The following is a 6,830-nucleotide window of genomic DNA, read 5'->3' on the forward strand; positions in this document are numbered from 1 at the left end:
GACTTTGGACTACACTATACTATAGAACATATGTATAGAAAGAAAGGCACGTGTGGAGGTTGGGTAACTAAAAAGATGAACTGGCAGATGTTCTTAATTGGCCACCCAACAGCCACTCACAACTCTCTTCTTTCTTGCTTTCCTCTTCTAGCACAGCTAAAAACAATTCTCCTTCCCAGACTCCTTTGCAGCTAAGAGCGACCATGTGACCCAATTCTGGCCAATACAATGTAAGGGAAATCGTTGTCTTGGGCTTTCAGTAAGACTTTTTAAGAGGTAATCTCAGGAGCAGCCGGATGACTCCGTTGGTTAGAGAGCAAGCTCTCAACAACAAGGTTGCCGGTTCAATTCCAACATGGGATGGTGGGCAGCGCCCCCTGCAGCTAAGATTGAAAACAGGGACTGGACTTGGAGCTGAGCTGCGCCCTCCACAACTAGATTGAAAGACAACGACTTGGAGCTGATGGGCCCTGGAGAAACAAACACACCGTTCCCCAATACTCCCCAATAAAATAAAATAAAATAAATACTTCCTTTTCAAAAAAAAAAAAAGGTAAGCTCAGTTGATATAAGTAAGGCTATTAAACTTCTTCTTTGGAAAATATCAAAAATATTACAAGTAAATCAGAAGTCTCCTTTGACCACCCCTCAACTCTAGCCTCTTACCCTCCCCTCCTCTCCTGTTATCAGTCTGGTGAGCACCCTTCCAGGTCATTCCCATGCACCATGCATTTTTTTTTTCTTAAGGAGGGCACATCTCACAGTGGCCCATGTGGGAATCGAACCGGCAACCTTGGTGTTATTAGCACCACGCTCTAACCAAGTGAGCTAACCGGCCACCCCACCATGCATTTTAATATATTTGTATATATACAATATATATATTTGCACACACACACACACACACACATATATATGTATATATATACATACATTTGTGTGTGTGTGTGTGTGTGTATATATATATATATATATATATATATATATATATATACACACACCCTAGCTATAGTAAGTTGGGGGTTACATAAATGGTCTCATACTGAGGGTATCATTCTGCAACTTGCTTTTTTCATTCAATGATACATTTTAGAGATATTTTCATGCCACACGTACAGATCTTCCTGATTCTCTTTACCTGCTTCATAGTTTTCCATAGTACAGAAGCTCTACAATTTATTTAGTCATTTTTAAAATCGAAGGACATTTAGATTTTTTCCAATTTCACTTATTTACTACTTGTTCTTAGAAACAACGCTGGAATGAAAATTCTTGTCCACAGCTCCTTGCGCACACGTGCAAGTATTTCTCCAGGGTAGATACTCAAAAGTGTAATAGCTGGGTCATAGGCTATGCACAGTTTTTATTTTTATGTCCTTTTAAAATTTTAATAGATCCTGCCAAATTTCCCTCCAAAGTGGCAGTACAAATTTATAGTCTCTCAGCCAAGCATGAGAATTCCCCACACTCTCACCAACTTAATTTCCCCCCCCAATCTGATGTGTAAGAAATGGCTTCTGGTTGTGTTCCCTTGCACTTTTCTGGTGAGCAGTGAGTTCAGCTTCATTTTTCTGACTCCTATCTCAACAGGGACTTGTTTTGACCCCAGCAGCTCAGTGGGTTCAGGTTAAGGGTCTGCAGCATATAAAGGGAGGGTCTCTGGAGTGGAAACCTCTGGAGTCAGGCCCGATGTCTTTGCTGCAGTAACTCAGGGAAGTTAATGAACCCTCCTTGTTCAAAAAGTGGTGTGGGCATTGAATGAGACAATGCTCAGAAGGGAGTTAGCCCAGTGCCTCGCACAGCAAAGCACCTAATAAACCCCAGCCATCGTCACCAGCCTCATTACTGGTCTATGACTACCATGTCCACTTCTGTGATGTGCGGACACGGCTTCCGGGAGATGCCCGCCTCGTGGTATTCACACCTCCGTGTGATCTCCTCCCCTTGAGTGCAGGCTGGACCGAGTGACTTGTTTCTAATGATCGGAGTACAGCAGACATGATGGGCTGTGAGTCCCATGCTTCCGTGATAAATGACTGTGGCTTCCACGTTGCTGACATCCTCCTCCGATTGCCTTCACATTTGCATGGTCTGATGATGCAAGCCGCCATGTCGGGGAAGCCCACATGGCAAGGAACTGAGGGCACCCTCAGGCCATCAGCCCGTGAGAAACTGAGGCCAACAGCCCATGCAGACCTGAAATCTGCCAACAATCATATGAATAAGCTTGACAGCTGATCCCCAGCCAACCCTTCTGATGGCACAACCCTGGATGACACGGTGACTGCCATCTGTGAGAGGTCCTGAGCCAGAGGACCAGCTACATGGCGCCCAGACACGTGACCTATAGAAACTGTGAGGTAATAAATGTTCTCTTGAGACACTAAATTTTGGCGTAATTTGTAACACAGCAAAAGATAAACAATACAGAATGTAAGTTTCTTCAAGAAACAGGCTCAACTGACCACCGTTCTTGATCAGGAACAGGAAACTCAGAATCTCCCCTAAAAACATGGCAATGACGTATATTTGACCAAAATTAAGCCTGTTGAATAGTACCCGAAGACAAGACGATGCTGTGAGTTGTTTCAAAAGAAAAGGCTTCTGGGTATTTTCATAGCCAGTCGCTTGATTTGCCACCCTATGCTTCCAAAGATGGGAGGCAATATAGTGTAACAGAAGGAGCAGGGCTTGACGGTCAGACAGGCTTGGATTTCAAGTTCAACTCTGCTACTTCCTAGCTGGGCCACCTGGGGCATGTCACTCCTCCTCTCTGAGCCCCCATTTCCTCAACCATCAAAATAAATTCAAAGAGGAAAACAACCTCACGGACTTCTCATGGTTTTACTGTGAGAGGCACAGATATGTGACATATCCAAGCACCCAACACAGTAGGCACAGAAATAGTACTCTCGTCTTCCAAGACTCTCTTGGCCTTGAAATTTCTGCTCCTGCACAACCATAGGAAACATTAAAAATACACCACTGTAATGGTAAAGAAGAAATACCAGCTCTGCTGAGCTTGTATGAAAAGAGAAGAGAGGCCCAGGAATCCACAGTATTGTAAGAGAATGTTATCAACATTGCTGTATACATTTGCTCTCTCGTCAGCCCTGGAAAGGAAAAAAAAAAGAAAAGAAAAAAGTAGGATTTGGAGTGCTACCTAGAAAGGTAAGAGTTGATTTTTCTTTTAACTTCTCGGTTAATCTTTTCAATCACTGCTTAAGTAATAAGGGCTGAATCGTAAAAGTCTGCTGGCTTTGGAGGGACCCTCTCTGGGGCACTTTCCCTTCTTTTTTCCAAAAGAAATACTCTCTAAAACCACAAACCTGCACCTGTTTCCCTTGATTTAAGGACCCCCAAAATGATGTTTTTTTCAATTAGTAGATGCTTTTCTTTCTAAACTTGATCTCAGGCCAAAGCGTTATAACTAAAATATTCATTTTCTCCCACTGCCCTTCCCCAAACAAAAAGGTAAGAAAGAAAAGGAAGCATCCACTCTTTCTTACCTTTTGTTAAAATTTTCACTGCGAATAGTCAAGCGTTTCCTTCAGTGGAAGCATGAATCCTTTGCAATTGGAACAAGACCGTCCCAGGCCAATTCTGGCTATGGCCCAGACAGCCCCGTCTGAGGATGGCTTCGGGAAGACGGACAGGTGGGGATGGCTTAAGTTTCAGCTTTTTCTCTGCCCTCCTCCCCATCCAGAGGATCGAGCCCTGCCTAGACCGTTAGCGCCATCGATTATTTCCATTTCAATTCAGCTCCTTCCTTTACCTGTCCGACTTCAGGGCCCTTCCAAAAAGGGCCCTTGAGTTCTCTGCCTCCACGATGACCCAGTGGAGGGAGCGTGGGGAGGAGGTATCTTTAGTGTTATGAAAAGTGGGCCCAGAAAAGGAATGACCACATGAGTCATTCCTGCCATCCAGGCCCTCTCTGGGTGAAGGCAGCTTTGAAAACAAGTCAGGCAGGTGACTTGACAAAAAAGGAAGGTTTTGAGGAATTGCAGTTGATATTTGGCTTTTTTGGCTACTCTACATCCAACAACACAACCAATCCAATCACACAAGACTGGCGGCATTCTTACCACAGAAGTGGAAGGGGTGAAGTCCCATCCCACCAATCTAAAGCAGAGTATGGCACTCTGGGTAGCAATGAAACCATAGGATACTCTGTTAAAACTGAATTTCAGATAAACAACGCTTTTTTCCCACTAAAAATATTTTATTTTTTTAAATCTGAGATGCAAATTTAACTGGGAATCTGTGTTTTATCCAGCAACCCTGTCTGTGGGGAATTTGACTCTGGAAGGAGTCAAAAGCACAGAGCAAGAGATAGCTCACAGGGGCTCCTTGCGTTGGTCACAGCAGGAGTCCCATGGTGATGGTGGCAGCAGCATGTGTGAAAGGCACAGTCTTCTCTGTGCCTCAGTTTCCTTCTTCCTGCCTAAGGCTCATTCCTGCCTAAGGCTCTTCATCTCGATTCTCAGAGCTTTCTGAAAATCATCCAAGAATTCCTTTCCTGATAATACATTTTTAATGGTAGTTTTTCTAATCTATCTCCTTTCTTAGTTAAAAAAAATAATGGAAGAAGATGTGCGTGACCATCTCCGTTCTCAGTCCATCTGTCATCAAGGGCAGTCACCACCAAGGGGCAGAGGCGAGAACCCCCACCCAGCCCGGACCCCTCAGCAAGGGACAGGCCTCGCTCCCCTGGTGGACAGACACCCAGGAGACTGCTCCGCTCACTCCGGACGTGGAGAACTTGGCCACACTGCAGACACGCTTCTGGTTGGTCCCACCACCTTCTTCTCTGCTGTTTGTGGTCTCACAAGGAAAGAGGCCATTTATGGGGTGGATTTTAGAACAATCAGGCGCTGCCATCCCAACGCTCGTATGTTTTATTCGCCTCGGAAGGCCGATGCTGGCAGGGCAGCGGCGGGTTCTGTGCGTCATCCTCTGCCAGTAAAGAGCCCCTTGGGTCCCCTTTCTGCTGAGAGCGGGTGGATCAAGCCACTTGCTGAAGAATTCAGCAAGGCACAGAGCAGCAGGGCACAGCACCAGCCAAAAGCGAGGGGCCCCTGTCCTTGCGACTCATTCTGCGGCCTCTCCGCAGCTGCCCAGGGCCTGCCCTCCACCCACTGACTCCATCCTTCCACCTCTGCAGCCGGCTCCTCCCTATATCCCACTGTATATAAACAAAGGTCTTGAGGTGCACATATTCAGGTTTGAACACTGGCCATACCACTCCCTGGCAGCACAATCTCAGGCACTACCTCTCTCTGAACTTTACCTGCCTCATCTGTAAAATGCGCGCAATACATGAATCTAGCTTGTGGTAAGGATGCAGTGAGATGAGGCAAGTGAGGTGCTTAAACATTGCCCACGACATCCCCTCGCCTCTCTCGGGCCCTCTCTTGCAGAGTCAGGCCCATAACGCATCCTGGGAGGCAGAGTGTGCCCGCTGAGGTGGGTTTGTCTCCCCCACCCGGACCACAGGCCCACAGACAGAACCTGGAGGATGCCACACAGCACAGCCTCCACCAATGCCAGATAACCATGAATCGTAATAACAATAATAAATGCTCCCATTTAGTGTACTTATGTCCGAGGAGCTGCAGTGAGGATTAAAATAAAATAAAATGACAAAACCTTTGCCCTCATGAAGTTGACATGCTTTAATCTCATCAATCCTCACTTCCACCCCATGAGGTAAAGTACTACTACTGTCCCCATTCTACAGTTTAGGAAATCAAGCCTCAGAGAGGGTAGGTGACTTGCCCAAGGTCACCCAGCTTGGTAAGTAAGTAAACTGAGATTCAAACCCAGACTCTAGAGCCTGTTCCTTTATTACTATTTGGTTTCACTGAAGCTTCATGAGAAGACTGTGAGATTGAGATTATCTGGCACCATTTGCCAATGGTGAGGATAAAAGAAGCTGAGTCAGCGTAAGTCACTCACCCCCAAGTCACCAGGTTGGTCACGCTCAGAGCTCCAAGTGTACACTGGAGTGTCTGAATTCACGAGGCCATGTTGCCCTCATCTTACTGCTATAATGACCAGCTCTCAGTAGACCTAGAGGAAGCCGAGCCTCTCAAAATAGCTCGCCTCTCAAAATCCCTCTTTCATTGAAAGTGACTCTGAGCTCTACTCAGCTGCAATGAGAATGGCAGAGATAAAAGCCATGGGAAAGTCAGGGCATCCACTTCAAGACCAAAGAAACTAGATGCCTGATCTCCCTTTCACCCATTTCTATTTTTCTCCCCACTTTGGGGTGGCCGATGAGGACCGCCTCAGCCATGCACCTCCTTGCTGAGCTCCCCAGGGGAAGCCTCGAGAAGCCAAGCCCAGAGGAGTGCGTGTTTGGCGATTCCTGCCTGGAAAGTGCCGGAACAAAGCTGCTGCTCCTTTGAGTTCCGTCTGAGCATCTCAGCAGCACCTGCCAACCTGTCAAGTGACATCTCAAGCTCATTCTTCACGGCCCCACACAAGCCTTTTCAAAAGGATTTTTCTTCCCTCCTTGAAAGCCTTTTTAGACCCAAACTATATTCTTATTTTTACCTGCCATCACCCAAGGCTGCTCTACACATTAGGAACATTGGTGGCAAAGGTTTCTCCAGCTGTGTGTGCAGCTTTGGGACTCCTGCCTCTGTGGGAGGAGGCTGGCACCGACCAGGCACATTCTTTTCTGCATATGCTGCCTCTAACTATTGGAATTGCACAGACAAGCACTACCCTTGCGAGTTGTAATTTAATTACAGGTAGACTATTTAATAGTTTACTAACTGGTTCCCCTGTGTATTACACAGGAATTTTAGCTGTAAGTAACAGAA

Source organism: Rhinolophus ferrumequinum, chromosome 24, assembly GCF_004115265.2.
Source record: "Rhinolophus ferrumequinum isolate MPI-CBG mRhiFer1 chromosome 24, mRhiFer1_v1.p, whole genome shotgun sequence".
In the NCBI taxonomy this organism is placed as follows: domain Eukaryota; kingdom Metazoa; phylum Chordata; class Mammalia; order Chiroptera; family Rhinolophidae; genus Rhinolophus; species Rhinolophus ferrumequinum.